General features: G+C 42.0%; 15 non-coding genes and 3 pseudogenes across 15 annotated transcripts; all 18 read left to right on the forward strand.

Moving 5' to 3' along the window:
- The first annotated feature begins 2,936 nt into the window (after positions 1–2,936).
- LOC119118685 lies at positions 2,937–3,055 on the forward strand. The gene has a single exon (XR_005096866.1). It is a non-coding gene; the product is annotated as a 5S ribosomal RNA (ribosomal RNA).
- Positions 3,056–3,526: 471 nt separating this feature from the next.
- Positions 3,527–3,635, forward strand: LOC119118687 (annotated as a pseudogene).
- A 465-nt stretch (positions 3,636–4,100) lies between these two features.
- On the forward strand, positions 4,101–4,219 carry LOC119118675. The gene has a single exon (XR_005096856.1). It is a non-coding gene; the product is annotated as a 5S ribosomal RNA (ribosomal RNA).
- Positions 4,220–4,690: 471 nt separating this feature from the next.
- LOC119118688 lies at positions 4,691–4,799 on the forward strand (annotated as a pseudogene).
- Positions 4,800–5,263: 464 nt separating this feature from the next.
- On the forward strand, positions 5,264–5,382 carry LOC119118686. Its single transcript, XR_005096867.1, has one exon. It is a non-coding gene; the product is annotated as a 5S ribosomal RNA (ribosomal RNA).
- A 467-nt stretch (positions 5,383–5,849) lies between these two features.
- LOC119118691 lies at positions 5,850–5,968 on the forward strand. The gene has a single exon (XR_005096868.1). It is a non-coding gene; the product is annotated as a 5S ribosomal RNA (ribosomal RNA).
- Positions 5,969–6,436: 468 nt separating this feature from the next.
- Positions 6,437–6,555, forward strand: LOC119118692. The gene has a single exon (XR_005096869.1). It is a non-coding gene; the product is annotated as a 5S ribosomal RNA (ribosomal RNA).
- A 467-nt stretch (positions 6,556–7,022) lies between these two features.
- LOC119118683 lies at positions 7,023–7,141 on the forward strand. Its single transcript, XR_005096864.1, has one exon. It is a non-coding gene; the product is annotated as a 5S ribosomal RNA (ribosomal RNA).
- Positions 7,142–7,606: 465 nt separating this feature from the next.
- LOC119118693 lies at positions 7,607–7,725 on the forward strand. Its single transcript, XR_005096870.1, has one exon. It is a non-coding gene; the product is annotated as a 5S ribosomal RNA (ribosomal RNA).
- Positions 7,726–8,195: 470 nt separating this feature from the next.
- On the forward strand, positions 8,196–8,305 carry LOC119118689 (annotated as a pseudogene).
- A 465-nt stretch (positions 8,306–8,770) lies between these two features.
- Positions 8,771–8,889, forward strand: LOC119118676. The gene has a single exon (XR_005096857.1). It is a non-coding gene; the product is annotated as a 5S ribosomal RNA (ribosomal RNA).
- Positions 8,890–9,360: 471 nt separating this feature from the next.
- LOC119118684 lies at positions 9,361–9,479 on the forward strand. Its single transcript, XR_005096865.1, has one exon. It is a non-coding gene; the product is annotated as a 5S ribosomal RNA (ribosomal RNA).
- A 467-nt stretch (positions 9,480–9,946) lies between these two features.
- Positions 9,947–10,065, forward strand: LOC119118677. The gene has a single exon (XR_005096858.1). It is a non-coding gene; the product is annotated as a 5S ribosomal RNA (ribosomal RNA).
- Positions 10,066–10,533: 468 nt separating this feature from the next.
- Positions 10,534–10,652, forward strand: LOC119118678. Its single transcript, XR_005096859.1, has one exon. It is a non-coding gene; the product is annotated as a 5S ribosomal RNA (ribosomal RNA).
- A 466-nt stretch (positions 10,653–11,118) lies between these two features.
- LOC119118679 lies at positions 11,119–11,237 on the forward strand. The gene has a single exon (XR_005096860.1). It is a non-coding gene; the product is annotated as a 5S ribosomal RNA (ribosomal RNA).
- Positions 11,238–11,703: 466 nt separating this feature from the next.
- On the forward strand, positions 11,704–11,822 carry LOC119118680. The gene has a single exon (XR_005096861.1). It is a non-coding gene; the product is annotated as a 5S ribosomal RNA (ribosomal RNA).
- A 471-nt stretch (positions 11,823–12,293) lies between these two features.
- LOC119118681 lies at positions 12,294–12,412 on the forward strand. The gene has a single exon (XR_005096862.1). It is a non-coding gene; the product is annotated as a 5S ribosomal RNA (ribosomal RNA).
- Positions 12,413–12,877: 465 nt separating this feature from the next.
- Positions 12,878–12,996, forward strand: LOC119118682. The gene has a single exon (XR_005096863.1). It is a non-coding gene; the product is annotated as a 5S ribosomal RNA (ribosomal RNA).
- Positions 12,997–13,248: the final 252 nt, after the last annotated feature.

Below are 13,248 nucleotides of genomic sequence, written 5' to 3' on the forward strand. Positions count from 1 at the left end.
TTGTGTAGGGAGGATTCTTTTTACAATTTAATATTGTATGTTTTTATGTGTGTGTTGTGGAATGACAGTTTGTTTGTAATGGTGTATGAATGTCAAGTCTGTGATTGTGGTGTGGTATTTGTGTATTGTGAATGGTTAACATGATTCAAAGTTGGGGTGATGTGATCACAGCAGAGGATAACATTCCTCTCACCTGAAAAATATAAAGATACTACAGATTTGAAAAAGCACGATTGATCAGGACTAATTTTGGATTAAATATGGGTTTAGGATTACTCAAGGGCACCATCGACAACAAAACAGTGCGATGGAGAAGGCCCATTTCAGTAATATGGTCAGACAAGACAGAACTAGTATCGAACATCAAGACTCTGGACGATTTGACGTGTGACGACTTTGAGCTCACCCGACAGGGTGACGGACTAGGTGGACAGTGACCAAATGTTTGACGTTTGAGCTTGCTTGCGACAAGAGCACGCTCTGTTTTGTTTTTCTGTGTGACTTGATTTTTATTTTTTTTGCAGCAACAGCCACCAGCCAAGGAGCGGATTGCGCACTGCTTGCGTAACTTGTTTTCGTTCTTGCAGGTTGTCGATTGCGTTCGTGGAAAATTTGTGTTGAATTTACAAGAATATGTTAACCCTTGCCCTTTTGGTTTTTATGATGAACTTGTTGATGACATGGTTTTCAGGACATGATCCGCAGGCGCCAGGATTCATTTTATCACTGTTTTTATTTTGATATTTGATGTCTGTTTTTGTGTGTACAAATGTCCGCTGCCAGCAGGGCTATAAGCTCACTGACAGGAGTGCGATGATTTTTGTTTGTATTGCCGAGTGTGTGGTGGACAGTCAAGTTTTAAGGACTTGGAATGACGGTCCCGGGGCCCAGATGGGAGCTTCCGCGGGCCTGACTACAATGGGTGTGGTGATGAGAGGGGACGCTTTGCAGGTTCCTTTTGATACGTAATGACACATTGGATGAATGTGTCAAAAGGGGGAGGTGTAAAATAGAAATGGGTGAGTAGGTGTAAAATAGAGTAAAATAGAAATGGGTGAGTAGGTGTAAAATAGAAATGGGTGAGTAGGTTTCAATTTGTAATTGTGATATACAGTTTTTTTTCCAAATTCACTTGTTTTTAAGCTTTAACAGGACATGCCAGAATTCAACTAGCAGTGATGGAAGGAGCAGAGGAAGACCAGTGACATCTGGTTGTGGTGACAACAAATTATATGATCGCTTGCCGAAGGATGCATCAGGTATCTGTGCCCTCGTGTCTTTGATAATGCCTGTAGTGGTTGTCCCCATTGAAATACAGAATCTCAATTGGAACATTGAGCCCACTGGCGGGGCTCCTGAAGCGAGCCAAAAGAGACGTTTTCCCCCATTGTTGAGCGACAACGATCCAACATATATTGACGCTATAGGAGTGCCCCGGGGTGTGCCAGGCCAGATAAGTATAAACTCGTTAATCAAGTGTTTTCGGGATTCGAAAGCATTTTCCTATGGATCACCCCCAATAAAAATGTTGACCGTATTAATTACGTTCATTACAATGTCCAACGATTGGGTAATTATACAGCTGAATCATTTGCAGCGGTCCATGAACAATTGGCTACGACGTCATTGATGCCGTTCCAAAATAGAATTGCGTTGGACATGCTATTGGCTAAGGAACATGGTGTGTGCGGAATGTTTGGTGATGCATGTTGTACTTTCATCCCCAACAACATGGCACCAGTGGGGCGACTCACCCGGGCGTTGGAAGGACTAAGGACACTGAATAAAAAGATGAAAGATCATTCAGGTGTACGCACCGATATTTGGTCTGATTGGATGAAAACGTTCGGAAGCTGGAAAGGCCTCATCATGTCTGTGCTAGTTGCTGTGGCTATTTTTACTGCAATAATGATTTTATGCGGTTGTTGCTGTATTCCATGTGTTAGATCACTCACTGTTCGGTTGATCGAGAAAACCGTTGGCCCGTTGTCACCGAAGGGCCAATATACCCTGGTGACTCAACATGAGCCGCGGGGGGGAAGAAAGGACCGACAGTGTGCTGGTCGCTGCTTGCTAGAGAAACTGGTGATGACCTCATAAATGAGGTCATGAGAGGGAATAAAGGGAAATGTACTTTCGGCAGTTTGCAAACATATTTGATTAAGGCTGCATTAGACATATATAATCATATCAATATAATTTCTAGTGTGCTCGTGTGTTGATTAATAAGTGGAAAGGAATGTGCAGGCTACAATGAATTTGTTCTCTACAAAGAATTGTGGAACAGGATGTCCAGACAGGGAGGATATCTCAAGGCCGGTGAGGAACAACTCGTCTTTGTGGTCCAGACACCTGTGCTGAGCAGGGGAAAAACCCAAACGAGGAGGAGACGACCATCGACCATCGACTATCGACCAATCACCACACAATATTTTGCATGCTTGAATATTCATATTGTGTTTCTTTAAAACTGCGCAACCCGGAAGAATGTGTTGTCTTTTGATGGTCACAGAAGGCACACTAGTTTTTGTGTTAAGGACCCGAGACCCAGGCGCCTGTATTATCTTGCTTTGTCAGGATTAAACAATTGGTAAATTCGGCCTCATTGATCTACTGGTCTTCTCTTTGACAGAACGAACTCGCAAAATTGTTAGGTGTACCAGTGTGTGGATTAGGACGTAACAATTTTTGTTTTGTCAATTGTAGTTCACGTCTTTTACCGCTAGAGAGCAGACTATGTACAGTGAATAAAGAGGCTGGCTCCCTGTGAACTCAAAGCAGCAGTCTTTATCCGTAAAAAAACACAAAAAAAACCCACACTGCGCTTCCATGTAGGGTTTTTCCACTTTTCATGACATTTACTTTGATACAGCAAGAAGTCTTGGCTTTCAGGGGCGATTGTATCTATAGAATGCATTATTTTGCTATCAACCATGGCTTACGGCCATACTACCCTGAGAACGCCCGATCTCGTCCGATCTCGTACACTAAGCAGGGTCGGGCCTGGTTAGTACTTGGATGGGAGACCGCCTGGGAATACCAGGTGCTGTAAGCTTTTTTTTTTTTTTTTTCCACTTCAATTGTTAAAGCAAATTTTGACAACACCCATTACGTATGGCATTCGGAAACTGCAAGCCGAGTTTTAACTCCGACATTGAAACTATACCCGAGTTTCAAATCTATATTGTGTGGCGTCATCCATAGCATTGTAGTTCACGTCTTTTACCGCTAGAGAGCAGACTATGTACAGTGAATAAAGAGGCTGGCTCCCTGTGAACTCAAAGCAGCAGTCTTTATCAGTAAAAAGAAAAAAAAAAAAAAAACATTGCACTTCCATGTAGGGTTTTTCCACTTTTCATGACATTTACTTTGATACAGCAAAATGCAGGTCGCAATGGCAAATTTGTGCTACCACATAAAAAGCTATCAATAACTTTTCATGATAGCCATGTTTCCATGAAACGCCAGGTCTTGGTTTTCAGGGGCGATTGTTTCTATAAAATGCATGATTTTGTGATTACCCATGGCTTACGGCCATACTACCCTGAGAACGCCCGATCTCGGAAGCTAAGCAGGGTCGGGCCTGGTTAGTACTTGGATGGGAGACCGCCTGGGAATACCAGGTGCTGTAAGCTTTTTTTTTCTTTTTCCACTTCAATTGTTAAAGCAAATTTTGACAACACCCATTACGTATGGCATTCGGAAACTGCAAGCCGAGTTTTAACTCCGACATTGAAACTATACCCGAGTTTCAAATCTATATTGTGTGGCGTCATCCATAGCATTGTAGTTCACCTATTTTACCGCTAGAGAGCAGACTATGTACAGTGAATAAAGAGGCTGGCTCCCTGTGAACTCAAAGCAGCAGTCTTTATCCGTAAAAAAAAAACAAAAACACATTGCACTTCCATGTAGGGTTTTTCCACTTTTCATGACATTTACTTTGATACAGCAAAATGCAGGTCGCAATGGCAAATTTGTGCTACCACATAAAAAGCTGTCAATAACTTTTCATGATAGCCATGTTTCCATGAAACGCCAAGTCTTGGTTTTCAGGGGCGATTGTATCTATAAAATGCATTATTTTGCACTCAACCATGGCTTACGGCCATACTACCCTGAGAACGCCCGATCTCGTCCGATCTCGGAAGCTAAGCAGGGTCGGGCCTGGTTAGTACTTGGATGGGAGACCGCCTGGGAATACCAGGTGCTGTAAGCTTTTTTTTTTTTTTTTTTTCCACTTCAATTGTTAAAGCAAATTTTGACAACACCCATTACTATGGCATTCGGAAACTGCAAGCCGAGTTTTAACTCCGACATTGAAACTATACCCGAGTTTCAAATCTATATTGTGTGGCGTCATCCATAGCATTGTAGTTCACGTCTTTTACCGCGAGAGAGCAGACTATGTACAGTGAATAAAGAGGCTGGCTCCCTGTGAACTCAAAGCAGCAGTCTTTATCCGTAAAAAAAACAAAAAAAAAACACATTGCACTTCCATGTAGGGTTTTTCCACTTTTCATGACATTTACTTTGATACAGCAAAATGCAGGTCGCAATGGCAAATTTGTGCTACCACATAAAAAGCTATCAATAACTTTTCATGATAGCCATGTTTCCATGAAACGCCAAGTCTTGGTTTTCAGGGGCGATTGTTTCTATAAAATGCATGATTTTGTGATTACCCATGGCTTACGGCCATACTACCCTGAGAACGCCCGATCTCGGAAGCTAAGCAGGGTCGGGCCTGGTTAGTACTTGGATGGGAGACCGCCTGGGAATACCAGGTGCTGTAAGCTTTTTTTTTCTTTTTCCACTTCAATTGTTAAAGCAAATTTTGACAACACCCATTACGTATGGCATTCGGAAACTGCAAGCCGAGTTTTAACTCCGACATTGAAACTATACCCGAGTTTCAAATCTATATTGTGTGGCGTCATCCATAGCATTGTAGTTCACGTCTTTTACCGCTAGAGAGCAGACTATGTACAGTGAATAAAGAGGCTGGCTCCCTGTGAACTCAAAGCAGCAGTCTTTATCCGTAAAAAAAAAAAAAAAAACATTGCACTTCCATGTAGGGTTTTTCCACTTTTCATGACATTTACTTTGATACAGCAAAATGCAGGTCGCAATGGCAAATTTGTGCTACCACATAAAAAGCTGTCAATAACTTTTCATGATAGCCATGTTTCCATGAAACGCCAAGTCTTGGTTTTCAGGGGCGATTGTATCTATAAAATGCATTATTTTGCACTCAACCATGGCTTACGGCCATACTACCCTGAGAACGCCCGATCTCGTCCGATCTCGGAAGCTAAGCAGGGTCGGGCCTGGTTAGTACTTGGATGGGAGACCGCCTGGGAATACCAGGTGCTGTAAGCTTTTTTTTTCTTTTTCCACTTCAATTGTTAAAGCAAATTTTGACAACACCCATTACGTATGGCATTCGGAAACTGCAAGCCGAGTTTTAACTCCGACATTGAAACTATACCCGAGTTTCAAATCTATATTGTGTGGCGTCATCCATAGCATTGTAGTTCACGTCTTTTACCGCTAGAGAGCAGACTATGTACAGTGAATAAAGAGGCTGGCTCCCTGTGAACTCAAAGCAGCAGTCTTTATCCGTAAAAAAAAAAAAAAAAAACACATTGCACTTCCATGTAGGGTTTTTCCACTTTTCATGACATTTACTTTGATACAGCAAAATGCAGGTCGCAATGGCAAATTTGTGCTACCACATAAAAAGCTGTCAATAACTTTTCATGATAGCCATGTTTCCATGAAACGCCAAGTCTTGGTTTTCAGGGGCGATTGTATCTATAAAATGCATTATTTTGCACTCAACCATGGCTTACGGCCATACTACCCTGAGAACGCCCGATCTCGTCCGATCTCGGAAGCTAAGCAGGGTCGGGCCTGGTTAGTACTTGGATGGGAGACCGCCTGGGAATACCAGGTGCTGTAAGCTTTTTTTTTCTTTTTCCACTTCAATTGTTAAAGCAAATTTTGACAACACCCATTACGTATGGCATTCGGAAACTGCAAGCCGAGTTTTAACTCCGACATTGACACTATACCCGAGTTTCAAATCTATATTGTGTGGCGTCATCCATAGCATTGTAGTTCACGTCTTTTACCGCTAGAGAGCAGACTATGTACAGTGAATAAAGAGGCTGGCTCCCTGTGAACTCAAAGCAGCAGTCTTTATCAGTAAAAAAACAAAAAACAAAACACATTGCACTTCCATGTAGGGTTTTTCCACTTTTCATGACATTTACTTTGATACAGCAAAATGCAGGTCGCAATGGCAAATTTGTGCTACCACATAAAAAGCTATCAATAACTTTTCATGATAGCCATGTTTCCATGAAACGCCAAGTCTTGGTTTTCAGGGGCGATTGTTTCTATAAAATGCATGATTTTGTGATTACCCATGGCTTACGGCCATACTACCCTGAGAACGCCCGATCTCGTCCGATCTCGGAAGCTAAGCAGGGTCGGGCCTGGTTAGTACTTGGATGGGAGACCGCCTGGGAATACCAGGTGCTGTAAGCTTTTTTTTTCTTTTTCCACTTCAATTGTTAAAGCAAATTTTGACAACACCCATTACGTATGGCATTCGGAAACTGCAAGCCGAGTTTTAACTCCGACATTGAAACTATACCCGAGTTTCAAATCTATATTGTGTGGCGTCATCCATAGCATTGTAGTTCACGTCTTTTACCGCTAGAGAGCAGACTATGTACAGTGAATAAAGAGGCTGGCTCCCTGTGAACTCAAAGCAGCAGTCTTTATCCGTAAAAAAAAAAAAAAAAAACACATTGCACTTCCATGTAGGGTTTTTCCACTTTTCATGACATTTACTTTGATACAGCAAAATGCAGGTCGCAATGGCAAATTTGTGCTACCACATAAAAAGCTGTCAATAACTTTTCATGATAGCCATGTTTCCATGAAACGCCAAGTCTTGGTTTTCAGGGGCGATTGTATCTATAAAATGCATTATTTTGCACTCAACCATGGCTTACGGCCATACTACCCTTAGAACGCCCGATCTCGTCCGATCTCGGAAGCTAAGCAGGGTCGGGCCTGGTTAGTACTTGGATGGGAGACCGCCTGGGAATACCAGGTGCTGTAAGCTTTTTTTTTCTTTTTCCACTTCAATTGTTAAAGCAAATTTTGACAACACCCATTACGTATGGCATTCGGAAACTGCAAGCCGAGTTTTAACTCCGACATTGAAACTATACCCGAGTTTCAAATCTATATTGTGTGGCGTCATCCATAGCATTGTAGTTCACGTCTTTTACCGCTAGAGAGCAGACTATGTACAGTGAATAAAGAGGCTGGCTCCCTGTGAACTCAAAGCAGCAGTCTTTATCCGTAAAAAAAAAAAAAAAACACATTGCACTTCCATGTAGGGTTTTTCCACTTTTCATGACATTTACTTTGATACAGCAAAATGCAGGTCGCAATGGCAAATTTGTGCTACCACATAAAAAGCTGTCAATAACTTTTCATGATAGCCATGTTTCCATGAAACGCCAAGTCTTGGTTTTCAGGGGCGATTGTATCTATAAAATGCATTATTTTGCACTCAACCATGGCTTACGGCCATACTACCCTGAGAACGCCCGATCTCGTCCGATCTCGGAAGCTAAGCAGGGTCGGGCCTGGTTAGTACTTGGATGGGAGACCGCCTGGGAATACCAGGTGCTGTAAGCTTTTTTTTTTCTTTTTCCACTTCAATTGTTAAAGCAAATTTTGACAACACCCATTACGTATGGCATTCGGAAACTGCAAGCCGAGTTTTAACTCCGACATTGAAACTATACCCGAGTTTCAAATCTATATTGTGTGGCGTCATCCATAGCATTGTAGTTCACGTCTTTTACCGCGAGAGAGCAGACTATGTACAGTGAATAAAGAGGCTGGCTCCCTGTGAACTCAAAGCAGCAGTCTTTATCCGTAAAAAAAAAAAAAAAAAAAACACATTGCACTTCCATGTAGGGTTTTTCCACTTTTCATGACATTTACTTTGATACAGCAAAATGCAGGTCGCAATGGCAAATTTGTGCTACCACATAAAAAGCTATCAATAACTTTTCATGATAGCCATGTTTCCATGAAACGCCAAGTCTTGGTTTTCAGGGGCGATTGTTTCTATAAAATGCATGATTTTGTGATTACCCATGGCTTACGGCCATACTACCCTGAGAACGCCCGATCTCGGAAGCTAAGCAGGGTCGGGGCCTGGTTAGTACTTGGATGGGAGACCGCCTGGGAATACCAGGTGCTGTAAGCTTTTTTTTTCTTTTTCCACTTCAATTGTTAAAGCAAATTTTGACAACACCCATTACGTATGGCATTCGGAAACTGCAAGCCGAGTTTTAACTCCGACATTGAAACTATACCCGAGTTTCAAATCTATATTGTGTGGCGTCATCCATAGCATTGTAGTTCACGTCTTTTACCGCTAGAGAGCAGACTATGTACAGTGAATAAAGAGGCTGGCTCCCTGTGAACTCAAAGCAGCAGTCTTTATCCGTAAAAAAAAAAAAAAAACACATTGCACTTCCATGTAGGGTTTTTCCACTTTTCATGACATTTACTTTGATACAGCAAAATGCAGGTCGCAATGGCAAATTTGTGCTACCACATAAAAAGCTGTCAATAACTTTTCATGATAGCCATGTTTCCATGAAACGCCAAGTCTTGGTTTTCAGGGGCGATTGTATCTATAAAATGCATTATTTTGCACTCAACCATGGCTTACGGCCATACTACCCTGAGAACGCCCGATCTCGTCCGATCTCGGAAGCTAAGCAGGGTCGGGCCTGGTTAGTACTTGGATGGGAGACCGCCTGGGAATACCAGGTGCTGTAAGCTTTTTTTTTTTTTTTTTTTCCACTTCAATTGTTAAAGCAAATTTTTACAACACCCATTACTATGGCATTCGGAAACTGCAAGCCGAGTTTTAACTCCGACATTGAAACTATACCCGAGTTTCAAATCTATATTGTGTGGCGTCATCCATAGCATTGTAGTTCACGTCTTTTACCGCGAGAGAGCAGACTATGTACAGTGAATAAAGAGGCTGGCTCCCTGTGAACTCAAAGCAGCAGTCTTTATCCGTAAAAAAAACAAAAAAAAAACACATTGCACTTCCATGTAGGGTTTTTCCACTTTTCATGACATTTACTTTGATACAGCAAAATGCAGGTCGCAATGGCAAATTTGTGCTACCACATAAAAAGCTATCAATAACTTTTCATGATAGCCATGTTTCCATGAAACGCCAAGTCTTGGTTTTCAGGGGCGATTGTTTCTATAAAATGCATGATTTTGTGATTACCCATGGCTTACGGCCATACTACCCTGAGAACGCCTGATCTCGTCCGATCTCGGAAGCTAAGCAGGGTCGGGCCTGGTTAGTACTTGGATGGGAGACCGCCTGGGAATACCAGGTGCTGTAAGCTTTTTTTTTTCTTTTTCCACTTCAATTGTTAAAGCAAATTTTGACAACACCCATTACGTATGGCATTCGGAAACTGCAAGCCGAGTTTTAACTCCGACATTGAAACTATACCCGAGTTTCAAATCTATATTGTGTGGCGTCATCCATAGCATTGTAGTTCACCTCTTTTACCGCTCGAGAGCAGACTATGTACAGTGAATAAAGAGGCTGGCTCCCTGTGAACTCAAAGCAGCAGTCTTTATCCGTAAAAAAAAAAAAAAAAACACATTGCACTTCCATGTAGGGTTTTTCCACTTTTCATGACATTTACTTTGATACAGCAAAATGCAGGTCGCAATGGCAAATTTGTGCTACCACATAAAAAGCTGTCAATAACTTTTCATGATAGCCATGTTTCCATGAAACGCCAAGTCTTGGTTTTCAGGGGCGATTGTATCTATAAAATGCATTATTTTGCACTCAACCACGGCTTACGGCCATACTACCCTGAGAACGCCCGATCTCGTCCGATCTCGGAAGCTAAGCAGGGTCGGGCCTGGTTAGTACTTGGATGGGAGACCGCCTGGGAATACCAGGTGCTGTAAGCTTTTTTTTTCTTTTTCCACTTCAATTGTTAAAGCCAATTTTGACAACACCCATTACGTATGGCATTCGGAAACTGCAAGCCGAGTTTTAACTCCGACATTGACACTATACCCGAGTTTCAAATCTATATTGTGTGGCGTCATCCATAGCATTGTAGTTCACGTCTTTTACCGCTAGAGAGCAGACTATGTACAGTGAATAAAGAGGCTGGCTCCCTGTGAACTCAAAGCAGCAGTCTTTATCAGTAAAAAAACAAAAAACAAAACACATTGCACTTCCATGTAGGGTTTTTCCACTTTTCATGACATTTACTTTGATACAGCAAAATGCAGGTCGCAATGGCAAATTTGTGCTACCACATAAAAAGCTGTCAATAACTTTTCATGATAGCCATGTTTCCATGAAACGCCAAGACTTGGTTTTCAGGGGCGATTGTATCTATAAAATGCATTATTTTGCACTCAACCATGGCTTACGGCCATACTACCCTGAGAACGCCCGATCTCGTCCGATCTCGGAAGCTAAGCAGGGTCGGGCCTGGTTAGTACTTGGATGGGAGACCGCCTGGGAATACCAGGTGCTGTAAGCTTTTTTTTTCTTTTTCCACTTCAATTGTTAAAGCAAATTTTGACAACACCCATTACGTATGGCATTCGGAAACTGCAAGCCGAGTTTTAACTCCGACATTGAAACTATACCCGAGTTTCAAATCTATATTGTGTGGCGTCATCCATAGCATTGTAGTTCACGTCTTTTACCGCTAGAGAGCAGACTATGTACAGTGAATAAAGAGGCTGGCTCCCTGTGAACTCAAAGCAGCAGTCTTTATCCGTAAAAAAAAAAAAAAAAACACATTGCACTTCCATGTAGGGTTTTTCCACTTTTCATGACATTTACTTTGATACAGCAAAATGCAGGTCGCAATGGCAAATTTGTGCTACCACATAAAAAGCTGTCAATAACTTTTCATGATAGCCATGTTTCCATGAAACGCCAAGTCTTGGTTTTCAGGGGCGATTGTATCTATAAAATGCATTATTTTGCACTCAACCATGGCTTACGGCCATACTACCCTGAGAACGCCCGATCTCGTCCGATCTCGGAAGCTAAGCAGGGTCGGGCCTGGTTAGTACTTGGATGGGAGACCGCCTGGGAATACCAGGTGCTGTAAGCTTTTTTTTTCTTTTTCCACTTCAATTGTTAAAGCAAATTTTGACAACACCCATTACGTATGGCATTCGGAAACTGCAAGCCGAGTTTTAACTCCGACATTGAAACTATACCCGAGTTTCAAATCTATATTGTGTGGCGTCATCCATAGCATTGTAGTTCACGTCTTTTACCGCTAGAGAGCAGACTATGTACAGTGAATAAAGAGGCTGGCTCCCTGTGAACTCAAAGCAGCAGTCTTTATCCGTAAAAAAAAAAAAAAAAACACATTGCACTTCCATGTAGGGTTTTTCCACTTTTCATGACATTTACTTTGATACAGCAAAATGCAGGTCGCAATGGCAAATTTGTGCTACCACATAAAAAGCTGTCAATAACTTTTCATGATAGCCATGTTTCCATGAAACGCCAAGTCTTGGTTTTCAGGGGCGATTGTATCTATAAAATGCATTATTTTGCACTCAACCATGGCTTACGGCCATACTACCCTGAGAACGCCCGATCTCGTCCGATCTCGGAAGCTAAGCAGGGTCGGGCCTGGTTAGTACTTGGATGGGAGACCGCCTGGGAATACCAGGTGCTGTAAGCTATTTTTTTTTCTTTTTCCACTTCAATTGTTAAAGCAAATTTTGACAACACCCATTACGTATGGCATTCGGAAACTGCAAGCCGAGTTTTAACTCCGACATTGAAACTATACCCGAGTTTCAAATCTATATTGTGTGGCGTCATCCATAGCATTGTAGTTCACGTCTTTTACCGCTAGAGAGCAGACTATGTACAGTGAATAAAGAGGCTGGCTCCCTGTGAACTCAAAGCTGCAGTCTTTATCCGTAAAAAAAACAAAAAAAAAAACACATTGCACTTCCATGTAGGGTTTTTCCACTTTTCATGACATTTACTTTGATACAGCAAAATGCAGGTCGCAATGGCAAATTTGTGCTACCACATAAAAAGCTATCAATAACTTTTCATGATAGCCATGTTTCCATGAAACGCCAAGTCTTGGTTTTCAGGGGCGATTGTTTCTATAAAATGCATTATTTTGCACTCAACCATGGCTTACGGCCATACTACCCTGAGAACGCCCGATCTCGTCCGATCTCGGAAGCTAAGCAGGGTCGGGCCTGGTTAGTACTTGGATGGGAGACCGCCTGGGAATACCAGGTGCTGTAAGCTTTTTTTTTCTTTTTCCACTTCAATTGTTAAAGCAAATTTTGACAACACCCATTACGTATGGCATTCGGAAACTGCAAGCCGAGTTTTAACTCCGACATTGAAACTATACCCGAGTTTCAAATCTATATTGTGTGGCGTCATCCATAGCATTGTAGTTCACCTCTTTTACCGCTAGAGAGCAGACTATGTACAGTGAATAAAGAGGCTGGCTCCCTGTGAACTCAAAGCAGCAGTCTTTATCCGTAAAAAAAAAAAAAAAACACATTGCACTTCCATGTAGGGTTTTTCCACTTTTCATGACATTTACTTTGATACAGCAAAATGCAGGTCGCAATGGCAAATTTGTGCTACCACATAAAAAGCTGTCAATAACTTTTCATGATAGCCATGTTTCCATGAAACGCCAAGTCTTGGTTTTCAGGGGCGATTGTATCTATAAAATGCATTATTTTGCACTCAACCATGGCTTACGGCCATACTACCCTGAGAACGCCCGATCTCGTCCGATCTCGGAAGCTAAGCAGGGTCGGGCCTGGTTAGTACTTGGATGGGAGACCGCCTGGGAATACCAGGTGCTGTAAGCTTTTTTTTTCTTTTTCCACTTCAATTGTTAAAGCAAATTTTGACAACACCCATTACGTATGGCATTCGGAAACTGCAAGCCGAGTTTTAACTCCGACATTGAAACTATACCCGAGTTTCAAATCTATATTGTGTGGCGTCATCCATAGCATTGTAGTTCACCTCTTTTACCGCTAGAGAGCAGACTATGTACAGTGAATAAAGAGGCTGGCTCCCTGTGAACTCAAAGCAGCAGTCTTTATCCGTAAAAAAAA

Source organism: Syngnathus acus, unplaced genomic scaffold (assembly GCF_901709675.1).
Source record: "Syngnathus acus unplaced genomic scaffold, fSynAcu1.2, whole genome shotgun sequence".
Classification (NCBI taxonomy): domain Eukaryota; kingdom Metazoa; phylum Chordata; class Actinopteri; order Syngnathiformes; family Syngnathidae; genus Syngnathus; species Syngnathus acus.